Here is a 17,645-nt window from a genome sequence, read left to right as displayed (position 1 = left end):
GTACTTTATGACAACTGAAATGAATGGGGGCAGTGGCGTACACACCATGTATGCGACGGGTGCCGCCGCATCCGGGCCCCACGGCCGGGGGGGCCCGGTGCTGCCCGGCCCCATGGTGTGTACGCCACCTATTTTTTTTTTTTTTTTTTTTTGTGTTAATTTTTTTTTTTGCTCGGGTCGGGGAGGGCGCGCGCGCGGCGAGGCGACAGGGCTTTGCTGTCGGGCCCTGTCGGAGATGAGCGTGTGGGGAAGCAGGAAGCTTCCCCACGGTGCTGCGCTGCAGTTGGAGGGGGAAGGTCACATAGGGGGCGCGGTGATCTCATTTCCGAGCGACCGGAAGTGACGTCACCGTGCACCCTTTGCGACCGACGGCTGCTCGCTCCTGGAGAGTGTCAGCGGGGCGGCTCTGCGTGTCTGGGTCCACGGCCTGGTGTCCGTGCAGCGGAGCACAGTGGGTGAGTAGCGGCTCCGCTCTCTGCTGATTATCCTCCCCTCTCCCAGCGCATTCTCCTCCCTCTGATCCTGCCTGGACCTCTCTTCCTGGATCCCTCTTCCTCCCTGTGGGATCTGCTGGGATCCCTCCTTGCGCCATCTCTGGCAGTGACCTCTGATCTCTCCGCTGCGCCGGTGGGAACACTTAGGAAGTTGTCACTTGTTGTAAAGATGAGCAAACTATGTCCCAGTATGTAGCAGAGCTGGGAGTGCTGGGATCACTGGGAGCTCAGTGCATCAGGAGAACTGTGCTGCATTACCGGGGGAGAAGTGTGGGAAGCATGAGTCTGCACAACCAGTCTGCTCCAATGGATGATTGTACTACGCCACAGCAGCTGAGAGAGACATTGTACTCTGCATTATCCTAGCTCCTAGTTGGCTGACAAGTAGGTGCTATAAGAGGTTATAAGGGGTCCCCTCTAGGACCCTCGCCCACATGTACATGCCATAAGAGAGAATATAAGGGGTCCTATAAGGCAGGCAGCCCCTCTGGGACCCTCACCTACATGTACATGCCATAAGAGAGAATATAAGGGGTCCTATAAGGCAGACAGCCCCTCTAGGACCCTCACCCACATGTACATGCCATAAGAGAGAATATAAGGGGGTCCTATAAAGCCCCTCTAGGACCCTCACCTACATGTAGATGCCCTAAGAGAGAATATAAGGGGGTCCTATAAGACAGGCAGCCCCTCTGGGACCCTCACCTACATGTAGATGCCCTAAGAGAACATATAAGGGGTCCTATAAAGCCCCTCTAGGACCCTCACCTACATGTACATGCCCTAAGAGAACATATTAGGGGTCCTATAAAGCCCCTCTAGGACCCTCACCTACATGTACATGCCCTAAGAGAACATATTAGGGGTTCTATAAAGCCCCTCTAGGACCCTCACCTACATGTACATGCCATAAGAGAGAATATAAGGGGGTCCTATAAGGCAGGCAGCCCCTCTGGGACCCTCACCTACATGTAGATGCCCTAAGAGAACATATAAGGGGTCCTATAAAGCCCCTCTAGGACCCTCACCTACATGAGTTGTGCGACCTTACAGTCTCAGCTCAGCTGCATCGTCCGGTCTTCCAGCTCTGCTACATAGGGACATGAATAGTGCACTTTTTACCAATGACATTTTCACTGGAAAACACAAATAACTGAGATGGAAATGGCGGACTGTGATTAACCCCGTGGGTGATCTTAGTCCTGTCACCATGGATGACCACGTCTTCCCATCTCCTGGCTTGTCTGTGGACGCCATTTGTTGCAGATGTGACTCGGAGGCATCAATGATTGACCAGAGGTGCAGCCAATGCTTGCGGGAGCTCAAGGGTGACGGTGGTGTCACTTATTCTACAGGTGTCTACTAATTAACAGCCCCTCGGCCCGCCGCGCAATGAATTGCGACAGGGCAGAGCCTGACACAGGATTTTAATTGACTGCCTCCTGGCAGCTCGGAGAGTGGTGATCCCGGCGATATGGGTAACAGTGCTTCCCAGCCAGCGAGTGGTGCAGGGCAGTATAAAAAAAAGATGTTCAGCTAGGGGTCCTGAATCTACCATCAGACCTAGACCATTCAGTGTATTTATGTTATGCCAGGGAGGAAACGTGAGCAATGCTTTTGCAGTTCAGTAGTGGTTATACTAAGTTGTTCTGCAGCTAGAAGGTCACACTGAGTTACACGGAACTAGAGGTAGTCTGCAAGAACCCCTTGATGGGAGATGTGATGTATTTCCAGGAGACATAGCAATTGATGCCCTACAGTCAGACAGACCAGATCAGGTGTTTAATCTAAAGTTAAGGTTTTACTGAATTTAGCTCTTCAGTTCAAGTGGTTTCCAGGTTATGAAGCTCTGCTGTGGAGGGGGATATAAGGTTGAATGTGCTTTGTTTCTACAGAAAGAAGCTTTACCATTATGTCAAGCTACAAGCATCTGAGCGGTGCTCAGAAGCGTAAAAAAAAGAGAGAGGAAAGCCAGAAACATGCCAAAATGCCCAAAATCAGTAGTTTCTTCAATGCCCCTTCTTCTGCAGAGAGCTCTGTTACTATTTCACATACAGAAGATTTAGAAGCAAGGGCTGAAAGTCTTTGCTCCTCAGAGAATTCAATACAGGAACTGGCGCAATCCAGAGATCATCCTGCAGCAAGTACAGTTGAGCAAATGGCACGTGTTACTGAAGCTAGCACGGAAGATATTTGTGAAAAACAGGCAGACCAGCCAGGCACTTCTGGATTGGCTAGCGAAGAATTCGTTATGCCATTTGATAGCAGTACGAGTCCTATCAACCTTGCTTGTGAAAAATACATAACAGACAGAGCAAATTTCCCAGTTACTATAACAGACTCGTCTGTTAAGATGTTTATAATTACGCATGGCCCTTGCAGACCACCAGGACCATTTCCTAGAGATAATGACGACAATAAAAGATGCTTTTCTGCGAAGTATTATGAGAAAATAACGAAAACAGGTCAAAAATTTCCAGTTTCTTGGCTTTGTTACTCGCCAAAATTAAATGCAGCATACTGTGAGCCATGCTGGCTGTTTGGTGATCGAAGAAAATTAGGATTTTCCCCAGCTTGGGCCAGAGGACTTAAAAACTGGAGAGGCTTATCGCACAAAATACAACGCCATGAATGTTCACAATCTCATCTAGAAGCTTGTGTAGTTTATGATCAGTGGCGAAGAAAGGGATCAATTGACCTGCAAACTGAAAATCAGTTAAGAAATCAACATAATTTCTGGAGGCAAATTTTAAAAAGAATAGTGAATGTTACCCTAACAATGGCCATGGCTAACATGCCATTTCGGGGTCACAGAGAAAAAATTGGCAAAATCAATAGTGGTAATTTCCTGGCAATTATAGAGTTACTAGCACTCTATGATCCCCTGCTTAAGGAACTGCTGGAACTGCCAGAGGGCACAGCAAAATACCTTAGTCCCAGAATTCAAAACGAATTAATAGAAATTTTGTCAACCAAAGTAAAATCTGAGATTTTATCTCAAGTGAATGAAGCTCACTTCTATTCGCTGATCATGGATACAACGCAAGATGTATCAAAAACTGATCAGATGAGCCAAGTAATTAGATACGTGTCTGTTGAAAGGAATGCAAATATGAGAGCCACGAAAGTTCGCATCCATGAAGCCTTTCTTGGATTTCAAGCCATTCATGACCAGCGTGCTGCTGGTATAGAGAAAGAGATCCTGGAATGCATTGACAGCAATGGCCTTTCCATTCATAAGTGCCGTGGTCAGGGCTATGATGGAGCTGCCACAATGAGTGGCATCTATTCTGGTGTGCAGGCCCGAATTTTAGAAAAAGAACACAATGCTATGTATGTTCACTGTGCAGCACATAATTTGAATCTTGTTCTTCAAGATGCTGTTTCAGAAATTACAGAAATTTCAAACTTTTCTGATATATTGCAACATGTCTATACATTTTTTGGGGAAAGCATACGACGTTGGGAGCTTTTGTCATCATTTACAAGCAGTTCATCGGTCACACTAAAAAAATTATGTCCCACACGCTGGTCTTCCCGTCATGAGTCGCTGCTTGCCCTAAGATTTCGTTTTTCTGATGTAATGATGGCATTGTCAAAAATCATCCTTATTTCATCCAAAAAAACTGAAATAAATGAGGCAATGGCTCTTAAAAAGAAAATGGATTCATTTCAGTTTGTTTTTTTGGTTGTCCTTCAGACAAAAGTATTACAGACTGTTAATGCACTGTCAACCATGCTGCAGGCAGAAAGCATGGATTTATCTAAGGCAACTAATTTAATAAAGAATGCAGCTGAAGAACTTTCACAATTCAGAAATCATTTTGATGAAGCGAAAGAGAGCGCTATCTTGTTGGCACGCAGCTGGGGCATCTCCCCAGCTTTTGAAAGTAAGCGATTATCAAAAGTTAAAAAGCATTTTGATGAACTGAGTACGGATGAGAGATTGCACATTCCGGAGGACCGATTTAAAGTCACCGTGTTCTATGAGTATTTAGACATCATTGTAGGTCAGCTGTCAAACCGATTTAATGGAATGAATCGGGTTGTGCAGTATTTTAGGATACTTCAGCCTGCAGATCTGGCATCTTCCTCAGATGAGGAATTATATGAGGCTGCATTACAGCTGCAGAAAAAGTACAACCAAGATCTTTCACCAGCATTTCCAGCCCAGCTTCTGAGTTTTAGATGTGCTCTAAAGAATGACATTCAAAAATTGACATCTGTCAAGGACCTTGCACATTTACTGTTAGTCGAAAATAGCCTGCTATCGTCAAATCTACCGGATGTGTGCATAGTCTTACTTTTATTCCTAACCTTGCCAGTAACGGTAGCATCAGCAGAAAGATCCTTCTCAAAATTAAAACAAATTAAAAACTATCTAAGAAGTACAATGTCTGAACACAGACTCTCTGGTCTTGCCATTCTAAGCATTGAAAATGCAAGAGCCAACCAACTTGACATAGATGGCATTGTTGACCAATTTGCTGAAGCAAAAGCACGTAGGCGCCAGTTCTAACCTTCCTAACGTTTGTTATACTCCGTGAGTATGCAAGTTGAAGTTGAAGTTTTATTTTTTTTTTATAGAGATGGGTGGATTTTCCATACTTATTTCCAGATTCCCCTGGAATGTAATTTTTTTCGTAAATGCCAGTTTTGTTAATGTTTTAATCTAGGATTTTAATTGGCTATCAAAACACCTCTTTTTACAATGAGACTTAATCTTCTCTTAAAAAAAAAATTCACCCATCTCTATTTCAGAGTTCTGGTTTCAAAGTTCCATTTGTTGCATCTGCATGAATGCATCAGTTCTTTATGTTGTTTAAAAACGTTTTCTAAGCCTTTTGCTGACCTGTATACAGCTGTATCATACACCATTCACATGTCTTTGCAGGTGTTGTAAGGGGTTAGAAGCTACTTTGCCCTGTCCATATTTTGCAGAGGGCAAGTGGCAACTATTTCCTTTACAGTAGTTAACTGACAATTTTATTGGCCATTTTAATACTGAAAATATATCTACGTCAGTCACTAAAATGTATTTTGCTATATCTGTTTAAATATATACCATTATGGTATATTCTAGTTTAAAAAACAAGCACGTTATGGTGAATGGCAGCTGTATGCACACATGGTAAAAGGCATTCAAAGTCTCACTCAACTAATTTGTGTTATTTACATTATAGGTTGCCACATCTCAATATTTGCGGAATGTTTGGCCACAGTTTTGGTTTTGAGTTCAAGTTTCAGAAGTTTAGAATGTTTCCAAGTTTTTCTGTTATTTTCAAGTTTGGGAGTTTTTGCTGGGAACACCACCATTCTCTGTTGTTCAAAGTTCCAGGTAATGTTTATCATACTAAAGTGAATAAATGTTTAGGATCACACTGTATTGGGGATGGCAAATAATAATAGTTTCACTTTTTTAGGTTGAATTCATTTTATCTATTACTGCAATGCAATGCTGCTTTCTCCTGCAATGCTGCTTTCTGGTAAGTCTATTTTTTATTGCCTTCGCCATATAAATTAGTAATTGGGGGGTGTGGCTGTGGAGAGGGTGTGGCTGTGGAGGGGGTGTGGCTGTGGAGGGGGCGTGGCTTAACATGCAAATTTTCGGCGCGCTACGCGCGGCACCTATTCCCCTCCCTTCTTCGGGGGGGGGGGGCCTTTGCTCAATTTTGCTATGGGGCCCTGTGAAATCTATGTACGCCCCTGAATGGGGGTCAGTATTAGATTAAAAAAGACAAAAGGTGGGTTGATCAACCTCCAATTTACACTGCGAAGAAGAGATTGGGTGCTTATTCACCTGGAGCAGAGCATATTACTCCCAATTTTGTCAGAAAAAAATTGTACAGTAAGGAATAGCACACCAAGAATATGCACAAAAAAGATTGTTCTTTTGAATGCTTTTAATATTGTACCTGGATCGCCCCCATGGGGCCGTGGGGTACTCGGTACCGGGTCCTGCGGTTCACAGGGGGATGTCACGGTGGCTGACCCGGTCTGTGGCCCTGGGACGTCCGTGTAAAAGGGAAAGGTCTTTAAAGGGATAAAGTTTGTGTTCGTGACGCCACCTGTGGTATTCGGTCAGGGTGACCGACGCTGCTTTAAGGGGTCCTCTGGGGTGACGTTATGGCAGCTAGATGGTATAACTTCCCACAGGTGAAGTATGTCCCCAGGGCTTCCCGGTGTGGAGATGGTGGATGGTGAGAGGCGCAGAGATGAACGAGGACACAAGGTTGCAGTCTCTTTACCTTTACTGAAGACTTCAGCATCCACAGTCCAGGGCACCAGATCACAGGGCAGGCAGAGTCCGGCCGGTTTGGAGGCAAATCCAGAGTTCCCTTGTCCAGGTGGAAATCAGCAGCCTTCCCTTGCGCTGCGGTGGTGTAGTCCCTTACTGCCTATGGCTTCACATAAGGGTCTCACAGATGCGATGTTTCACTCTCTCTGTCCCCCATATAGGATAGGACAATACCCGTATGACTGGTGACTTGAGCCTGTTTATAGGGTCTCTTAGATAACCTGGCTCTGTAGTTGTCACCGTGCCTCCCTTTCCCTACAGACTACCAGTTATATATATATATATATATATATATATATATATATATTTATATGGGGAGTGACCTAATAAATAGGAGCAAAAGCTCCCCCTGGTGGTCTGGAGTGTGAAATGTGTTGCATGTTTGTGATACCTGGATGCAGTTATCCTTCTTTGCCTCCAACTTAGCATCACTCTCCCCGAGAGGAAAGCAATACCACTGCGACGACCAGGACCCTGGGGCGCCGCATACCCTCACATCCAAAAAAAAGTTAATACACCACAAAGTGAAATATGGCAAAATGTGGGGTAATGCACTCTTCATCAGGCTAGAATAGGGTATTCGTGGAATGTTGTTCTTTATGAAAAAATGCAAAAAAAAACCAGTGGATGTAGAGGAATCTAAGACGTCTCACTGCATTCCTCTAAATCCACAGCTTGTTGAACCACTGAGTTCATTTTCTTATGGGCAATAGTAATTTCCACACTCTCTCTGGATCCCTAGACAGCCCAGGGATTCCCTTCATATATAGGTACAAGTAGACTTTTGCATATTTTCTAGCGATGAGTGAAGGTGCTCAGATATTGTGCTATCCGGGCATGCTCAGGTGTTATCCAAGTATCTCGGACATGCTGCATGATTCACGGTTGTTAGACATCAATTGTTCAATTACTTTTCTTCCAAGGATAGCAACACAATAATCAATTCAAGACTCAACGTTTAGGCTTATATGAACAATAGTCTATTTCTCGACCCACTGAAGAAAAACAAATCAATTTGAGAGTCAAAGTTTAGGCTCATATGAACAATGGCCTATGTCTCTTGACCCAACGAAGAGAAATACGTCAGGCGTAAATAAGAACAAATGCTGTGTTGTCACATGGAGTATATCATGGAACATATCTGAAATATACTGGAATATAACGTTTTCTATTGATACACTGCCCATAAAATGACTTTTCCCCAATTTTTTTCATGTTGAACTAGACAAATAATATAGTACTGGCTGCATAAAGGAATATTTTTTTTTAAATTTCGCCTCTCTGTTGCAAAGATATTAGCAATCAAAATATTTAGCACCTAATAAGTTAACTTTTGTTTAATCCAAGTGGGTGTTATCAGATAGGGTGACCAGGAAAATACTCACAGGAAAATTGCCCACAGGAAAAATGCCCACAGGAAAATTGCCCACACGGAAAATTGCCCACATGGAAATTTGCCAATTGCAGCATTACAAAGTTTCAGCTCTATGAAATTTGAGGTGCAAGGTGAGGATTTTCCATGTGGGCAATTTTCAGTGTGGGCAATTTTCCGTGTGGGCAATTTTCCATGTGGGCAATTTTCTGTGTGGGCATTTTTCCTGTGGGCAATTTTTCTGTGTGGGCAATTTACTGTGTGGGCATTTTTCCTGTGGGCAATTTTCCGTGTGCGCAATTTTCCATGTAGGGAATTTTCTGTGTGGGCATTTTTCCTGTGGGTAATTTTCCTATTGGCAATTTTCCTGTGGTGATTTTTCAGGGAACCCTTCAGATAGTTATCACTAGGGGCGTGTACTTTTTCTCTCTGTATGATGCTAAACACCAATCATAAACAGGTAGCAAAAGCAGAAAAAGAACACACCCCGCAATGGTTTTCTCAGTGCGTGAAATGTAATACACTTATAGTGGAATGTGAAAGAGTTTACTCCCCTTTGCATGTTTCATGCTTTGCTTCCTCACAAACTGGAATTTCACTGTTTTTTTGAGGGTTTACGGTACATCAGTTCATGTAAAGAACACTCTAACAACTGTGAACATTTGGTTTTTCATTTTGTGAAGCGTGAAGCAAACAACAAATAGGACAAAATAACTGAAAACTTAAGTGTGCATAACTATTCACCCCTTAAAGTCAATACTTTTTAGAGCCTCCATTTGTGGCAATAACAGCTGTATGTCACTTTGGATTAGTCTCTATGTGCTTTCCACATCTTGCCACTAGGCTTTTTGCCCATTTCGTCAAGACAAAACTGCTCCAGCTCCTTCAAGTTAGTTGATTTCTTCTGGTAGACAGCAATCTTAACATCTAACCACAGATTCTCAATGGGATTAAGGTCTGGGCTTTGACTAGGCAACTCCAAAAATATTGACATGTTTCCCTTAAACCACTTGAGTGTTCTTTTAGAAGTATGCTTTAGGTCATTGTCTTGTTGGAAGGTGAACCTTCGTCCCAGTTTCAAATCACTGACAGACTGAAACAGGTTTTGCTCAAGACTATCCCTGCATTTCGTATCATCCATCTTCCCCTCAACTCAGACCATTTTCTTTGTCCCTGCTGCTGAAAAAGATCCCCACAGCATGATGCTACTACCACCTTGTTTCACTGCGGGGATGGTGTTCACAGGTTTGGTTTGGTGCCAGTCATAGCTTTTACTTTGGCGGACAAAATATAAAATTTTGGTCTCACCTGACCACAGCACATTCCTCTATACATTTTGGGAGTCTCTCACAAGTATCTTGGCAACCTGAAAACAAGGCTTACAATTTTTATGTGAAAGTAAAGTTATTTTTCTGCCCACCCTTCCATAAATGCCACCTCTATTGCATGTACGGCTTATTGTGGTCGTATGGACAGATACTCCAGTCTCTGGATGGGAACTCTGTAGCTCCTTCAGAGTTACCTTTGGTCTCTGTGGTGCCCCTCTGATTAATGCCCTCCTTGCCCGGGCTCAGCGTATTGATGGGCGGCTCTCTCTTGGCAGGTGTGTTGTGGTACAATGTTCTTTCCATTTGATGACAATGGATCTGATGGTACTCAGGGGGTCAACAGAGATTAGGATTTTTTTTATAACCCAACCCTGACTTGTACTTTTCAATAACTTTGTCCCCGACATGTTTGGAGATCTCCTTTCTACTTCATGGTGTTGTTTGGTTAGTGTTGCCTCTTAATGGTGTTGCAGCCTCTGTTGCCTTTCAGAAAAGGTATGTATATACTGACAGACCATGTGACACTTGCACACAGGGGGACATCCGTTCACTAAGCATGTGACTTATGAAGGTAATTGCTTCCACCAGAAATTTTTAGGGGCTTTATAGCAATAGGGATGAATACACATGCCCATGACAATTTTTTGTTGTTTGACCCCATAAATTTAATATATACTTAGACTTTAGTGCTGATGCATCACACACAAATCAGATTACAAAAATATTTAAACACAGGTTGTAATGCAACAAAATAGGTAAAAAGCCAAGGTTAAATACTTTTGCAAACCACTGTATGTCTGCTGTGCACAAGCAATATGTAACCACTCTGTAGTGATATCAGGACTGTCGTTATACCTCACACAGGAGCTGTCTGTTCTGGCCTATTCCTAGGTGAGATGTAATGACACACTGCACTGATCTCACTTCAGAGTGAGTACAAGCAGTGGACAGGCAGGATGGATTGTATAGCGGGGTGACAGCGCTGTGAGGGGAGGAGAACTGATTGAAGGGTTTGTACTGTGACAAAGTTAAAAGTAGCTGTGCTGCCTTTCCCCCACACTGGCTCATGAAGGAGGTTAGACCAGGAGATCGGAGCTCTGTGTGGGGAATGCTCTTCTTTCTTCTGAGTGTTGCTGCTTGCTTATGAATGGTCAGCATCATACTAGAAGAAGTACATGCCCCCAGTGAAAATGATATGATAACACCAAAGTGGACTTTACAAAAGTTAACTCATGAGGTGCCAAATATTTTGATTGCTAATATCTCTACAATGGAGGCAAAGTAAAAAAACAAAAACTGTTTTATTCTGCTCTGCAGCCACTATTACATTCTGCATCCAGTTCAACATGAAACATTTGGTGAAAGTTCCTTTTTAAAGGCGCAAACCCTTCCCTATATAAATTTGTGCAGAAGTTAAAAAAGGTACCTTCTGTGAAAAGATGAATACTTTAGAGTTCTCTGAGATCCTTGTGTACAGTGCCACTGTAAATCCTCCGGTTATATTCACACACCCCAGATTTGTAGCTGGAAATTTTACTTCTGCAAAGCCAATTACATCATCTGAAAGGAGTTATTTTTCCAACATGTGCATGGATTACGGGAACTCCAATTCAGATAAATGAGACCGGCACAGTAATTTCAGAGACCTCTCCTGCATTCCATAATGCCACATTCCATATTTCATATGTGTCATGTTCTGGTTTTTTTTTGCAAATAGAACAGTGATAGGTCTGTGAAAAAAACGGACAGCACACAGATGTCATCCACATTGCATCTACGTGTTGTCTGTCACTTATAGGTTAGGAGACATCTGGAAACCTTCATCTATTAGATGCTACACTAATGGTAATAACAGACACACTAATAAAAAATGGAATGAATAAACAAAAACATGCGAAGTGACACTGACAGAAGTTGTTATCACTGTCTGCCATGTCACAGATACTTTATAGCTTCAAATGCAGTTACAGTCACTGAATCCAATCTAATTTATGGTCACCAGAAGATAATGGAGACCTGTAGTATGGGGACGTCCCTCCAAACAATAGTGCAAGATACCACAGCACTCACATAAATATGCAATTAAAGTTTTATAGGTAAGTCAACAAGTGGAAATAGAAAGGACGGACAATGTTTCAGTCTGTTCCAGATCGTGATCATGACCTGTGTCTTGTAGTTCACAACAGTGGCTGACTCAGGACATATGCTGTGATCAAGCTCTAACTAAGTCATGTCTAACCCACATGTTGGGTTTTTATGAGGAGGTAAGTGCAAATCTGGATGTTGGTAACGCAGCCGATGTGATTTATCTGGACTTTACAAAGGCATTTGTCACTGTACCACATAACAGCCTTATACTGAAGCTCCAGACGAAGGGACTTGGGGAAACTATATGCACATGGGTAAAGAACTGGTTGAGGGACATGAAAAAAAGAGTCATAGATGATACATTTTCTAAATAGGATATTGTCAGCAGTGGGGTACTGGAGGGATCTGTGCTAGGACTGATTCTTTTTACGTTATTAATGACCTTAAGGATAGGATTGAGAGGAAAGGGTCAGTCTTTTCCAATAACACAAAACTTTGTAGGGCAAGAAAAAACTGAGCTTGACAGTATAATATTTCAGAATTATTTAGATATTGTGTCTGCATGAACAAACCCTTGGCAGAAGAATTTTTATTAATGTAGATAAATGTAGTGTTATGCATCTAGGAGGGAGTAATTCTATAATTCTATTGATGCATATACATTAAATGGGAGTACTCAATGTCAAGCAGCAGCTGCAAAAGCAAACAAGATTTTAGGGTGTATAAAATCCTGTGAACCCATCATATGGTTACCCTTTTATAAATTATTTGTAAGGCCACATCTTGAGTATGGGATGTAGCTTTGCGCTCCCTATTTTAAAAAGGATATTTGAGAGTTAGAGTGGGAAACAGATTATTACATGGAATGGAAGGGCACTCATAAGATCTGAGCGGGACATTGGAAAAGTTGGATTAGAAAAACAAGACACCTCAAAGGAAATCAAATTTATATGTACGTATAAATACATGTGTGGTCACTACAAAGTAATGGCACATGATTTATTCTTTCAAAAGGACCAAGGGACATTCATTATGGGTGGAGGAAAGGCGATTTCGGCAGCTAAATAGGATTGGGTTCTTTACAGTTAAAGCATTCAGACTGTGGAATAGCTGAGCACAAGAGGCAGTAAGGTAGACAATATAACAGCTTTTAAGAAGGGCTGGATACTTTTCTCACAACAAATGGGACTGTGGGTTATCAACAATCTAGCTATAAAGAATTTATAACTGGTGGAGAAAGGCTGAACTTGATTGACCTGGATCTTTTTCAACCTATATAACTATTTCAGGTCTTGAAAAGAAATACTGTAGGAGAGAAAAAAGGGCAAATAGGGTCTTATACGGTGGAGATAGTAAGGTATGCAATCAGATTGCACTTACCTGACGTATCTTTACTTTAGAGCATGGAAACTCATCAGAGTTGACAGCTGCTGCAGATCCACTGATCAAAGGATTCGATGACCAAAGGACGTGGTATCAAATTGGAGAAATTTGTGGATGTCACCTGCGCTGCTGTACAAATCACGATCCACAAGGTTGTAAGAAAGAATTGCTGGTTTATTCACTCAACGCACTTCGAAGTCATTATGACTTGTTCTTCAGGAGAGTATACATTTCAGACTGAGGCTTCTTTCACACTTCAGTTGTTTGGCGTTTTTTTGACGGATCCGTTACTTGGGGGTTGTCTGGGAAAAGTATTTACTTTTTGGAGCATGCGCAATTGAAAAAGCAGATTGGGGCGACGGATCCGCCGAAATGACGGTTGCGACGGATCCGTCGCCCATAGGCGGCCATTCTATGGATGGATCCGACGCGAACCGCCATTTCGGCGCAGACAAAAACGTTATAATGTCCGACAATGTCTAGATGACTCCGCCAAATCTAAACGGATCCGTCGCATGGCGGATGGAACGGATGACCATCCGCTACAATCCGTCGCTAATGCATGTCTATGGGAAAATAGCGGATCCGCCTAAAAAAAAAAGGCGGATCCGCTATTTGACGAAAATGGCGGTTTCAAACTGACGTCAAAAGACTGAAGTGTGAAAGAGGCCTTAGACAGACTGAACCATTGGCCGTCTTATCGACACTGAACAAAAATATAAATGTAACAGTTTTGTTTTTACTCCCATTTTTCGTGAGCTGAACTCAAACATCTAAGACTTTTTCTATGAATACAAAAAGCCTTTTTCTCTCAAATATTCGTCACAAATTTGTCAAACTCTGTGTTAGTGAGCACTTCTCCTTCTCCTAACAGGTGTGGCATATAAAGATGCTGATTAGACAGCATGACTTTTGTGTGTCTTAGTGTGGCCAGTGGCCACAATAAAAGGCCACTTTAAAATGTGCAGTTTTATCACACAGCACAGATCTTCTAAGTTTTGAGGGAACGTGCACTTGGTATGCTGACTGCCCGAATGTCCACTAGACCTGTTGACCGTGAATTGAATGTTCATTTCTCTACCATAACCTGTTGTGATTCGGTTCGTGGGCTCCCCCGGTGGTCTCTTGTGGTACTGGTGTCCTGCAAGCTTTGCCTTCTCAGTTCACCTGTTCCTATCAGGATGTGGGAGTATCCTATTTAACCTTGCTCCTCAGTCATTCTAATGCTGGCCATCAATGTATCCAGAGTGATTCTGTTGCATGTTCCTGCTCCCAGTTTTCTGCTCAGCTAAGTTGGACACTTTAGTCCTTAAGTCTATTTTTGTATGTTTTGTCCAGTTTGCACTTATGTGAATCTCTGCAGCTGGAAGCTCTTGTTGGGCTGAAATTACCACTCCAGTGGCATGAGTTGTCACATGAGTTAAGGTAATTTCAGGATGGTGTTTTGAAGGGTTTTGCAGCTGACCGCAAAGTCCTCTGTTGTATCTTTCTGCTATTTAGTTAGCGGGCCTCTCTGTGCTAAATCTGCTTTCATACTACGTGTGTCTTTTCATCTGCTCTCACCGTTATTATATGTGGGGGGCTGCTATCTCCTGTGGGGACATTCTCTGGAGGCAAGCCAGGACTGTGTTTTCTTCTACCAGGGGTAGTTAGTTCTCCGGCTGGCGCGCGGCATCTAGAGACAACGCAGGAATGCCCCCTGGCTACTTCTAGTGTGGTGTGTAGGTTTAGCATCGCGGTCAGCTCTAGTTTCCATCACCCGAGAGCTTGTCCGTTTATTCTATGCTTCTGATGTTTCCTTGCCATTGGAAACCTTAACAGTATGGCCAGCCCAAATGTTTAATCTATAGGCTGAAGCAGGAGAGAAAAGGAACTGTGTGAAACCTTTTTTTTTTTTTTTCCTTCCTCTGAAGTTGCACTCCAGCTCTAATTGCAGTCTCCTGTTTTCCTCTCCTCTTAACCCCTGAATGGCTCAGACTTTATCTGTTGAAATATGGATCCCCAGAGTCTGGCTACCAATTTGTATAATCTTGCCTCTAAAGTTCAGAATATACAAGATTTTTTGTTACATGCTCCTCGGTCTGAACCTAAAATTCCTATACCGGAGTTTTTTTCTGGAGATCGATCTTGTTTTCTAAATTTGTAAATTGTTTCTTTCGCTGAGATCTCATTCTGCTGGAGATCCTGCCCAGCAAGTAAAAATTGTTATTTCTTTACTGCGGGGTGACCCCCAAAATTGGGCATTTTCATTGGCACCAGGGGATCCTGCGTTGCTCAATGTGGATGCGTTTTTTCTGGCTTTGGGGTTGCTTTATGAGGAACCAAATTTGGAGATTCAGGCTGAGAAAGCCCTAATAGCCCTCTCTCAGGGGCAAGATGAAGCCGAAATATATTGCCAAAAATTTCGAAAATGGTCTGTGCTTACTCAGTGGAATGAGTGCGCTCTGGCGGCAATTTTCAGAGAAGGTCTCTCTGATGCTGTAAAAGACGTCATGGTGGGGTTTCCTGCGCCTACTGGTCTGAATGAGTCCATGACAATGGCAATTCAGATTGATCGGCGTTTACGGGAACGCAAACCTGTGCACCAGTTGGCGGTGTCTTCTGAAGAGGCACCACAGAGTATGCAATGTGATAGCTTTCTGTCCAGAAGCGAACAACAGATGTATAGGCGCAAAAATCATTTGTGCTTCTATTGTGGAAATTCTACTCATGTTATATCAGCATGCTCTAAACGAACAAAGAAAGTTGATAAATCCTCTGCTATTGGCACTTTGCAGTCCAAGTTTATTTTGTCTGTAACTCTAATTTGTTCGTTATCTTCTATTGTTGCGGATGCGTATGTGGATTCTGGCGCCGCTTTGAGTCTTATGGATTGGTCCTTTGCCAGGCGCTGTGGGTTTGATCTAGAGCCTCTGGAAGTTCCTATACCTTTAAAGGGTATTGATTCTACACCATTGGCTAGTAATAAACCACAATACTGGACACAAGTGACTATGCGTATGACTCCAGACCATCAAGAGGTGATTCGCTTCCTTGTACTGTATAATCTACATGATGTGTTGGTGCTGGGATTGCCATGGTTGCAAACTCATAACCCAGTCCTTGACTGGAAAACAATGTCTGTACTAAGCTGGGGATGTCAGGGAAATCATGGGGACACATCTTTGGTCTCCATTGCTTCATCTATTCCCTCTGAAATTCCTGAGTTTTTGTCTGATTATCGTGAGGTTTTTGAGGAATCTACTCTTAATTCTCTTCCTCCTCACAGAGATTGCGATTGCGCCATAGATTTGATCCCTGGCAGTAAATTTCCTAAGGGTCGTCTATTCAATCTGTCTGTACCTGAACATGCTGCCATGCGAGAGTATATTAGGGAGTCCTTGGAAAAGGGACATATTCGTCCTTCTTCATCTCCTCTTGGAGCGGGGTTCTTTTTCGTAGCTAAAAGCGATGGTTCTTTGAGACCTTGTATTGATTATAGACTCTTGAATAAGATCACAGTCAAGTATCAGTATCCTTTGCCATTGCTGACAGATTTATTTGCTCGCATTGAGGGGGCGAAGTGGTTCTCTAAGATTGATCTTCGCGGTGCGTATAATTTGGTGCGAATTAAGCAGGGGGATGAGTGGAAAACCGCATTTAATACGCCCGAGGGCCATTTTGAGTATTTGGTGATGCCTTTTGGTCTGTCAAATGCCCCTTCGGTCTTTCAGTCTTTTATGCACAATATTTTCCGTGAATATCTGGATAAATTTATGATTGTGTATTTGGACGATATCTTGATTTTTTCGGATGACTGGAAATCTCATGTTCAACAAGTTAGGAGGGTTTTTCAGGTTTTGCGGACCAATTCTCTGTTTTTTAAAGGTTCAAAGTGTGTTTTTGGGGTTCAGAAGATTTCTTTTTTGGGGTACATTTTTTCCCCCTCTTCCATTGAGATGTGTCATGATCTCAATGGCAAGAGATCATAGCATCAGCATATATAGGAACTAGCTCTTGGAAGATGGAAACTGAGCTGACCATGAACTAAACCTAACGCACAACTAGCAGTGGCCGGGTAGCATGCCTACGTTGATTCTAGATGCCCAGCACCAGCTGGAGGACTAAATAATGCTAGCAGAGGAAAATATAAGTCCTAGCTCACCTCTAGAGAAATACCCCGAAAGGAGACAGAGGCCCCCCACATGTATTGGCGGTGAATTAAGATGAAATAACAAACGTAGTATGAAAATAGGCTTAGCAAATTTGAGGTCCACTTACTACATAGCAGAAGACAGAAAGGACACTTTCATGGTCAGCTGAAAACCCTATCAAAACACCATCCAGAAATTACTTTAAAACTCTGGCATTAACTCATAACACCAGAGTGGCAATTCCTGTTCACAAGAGCTTTCCAGACACAGTAACGAAACTACAACTGTGAACTGGAACAAAAATGCAAAAACAAACATGGACAAGAGTCCAACTTATCTAGTAGTTGTCTAGGAGCAGGAACAAGCACAGAGAGGCTTCTGATAACATTGTTGACCGGCAAGCAACTAACAGAGCAGCAAGGTTATATAGCGACTCCCACATCTTGATGGGAACAGGTGAACAGAGAAGATGAAGACACCAGTTCAATTCCACCAGTAGCCACCGGGGGAGCCCAGAATCCAAATTCACAACAGAGATGGATCCTGTGA

The 17,645-nt window shown here is 42.9% G+C and overlaps 1 long non-coding RNA gene across 1 annotated transcript; it reads left to right on the top strand.

Annotated features, from left to right (window-relative positions):
• The first annotated feature begins 349 nt into the window (after positions 1-349).
• LOC143809922 (uncharacterized) lies at positions 350-6,086 on the top strand. The gene is made up of 3 exons (XR_013222533.1): positions 350-455; positions 5,678-5,832; positions 5,918-6,086. It is a non-coding gene; the product is annotated as an uncharacterized LOC143809922 (long non-coding RNA).
• The last annotated feature ends 11,559 nt before the right edge of the window (positions 6,087-17,645 follow it).

Source organism: Ranitomeya variabilis, chromosome 2 (assembly GCF_051348905.1).
Source record: "Ranitomeya variabilis isolate aRanVar5 chromosome 2, aRanVar5.hap1, whole genome shotgun sequence".
NCBI lineage: Eukaryota > Metazoa > Chordata > Amphibia > Anura > Dendrobatidae > Ranitomeya > Ranitomeya variabilis.
This window is presented reverse-complemented; position numbering and strand designations above follow the sequence as displayed.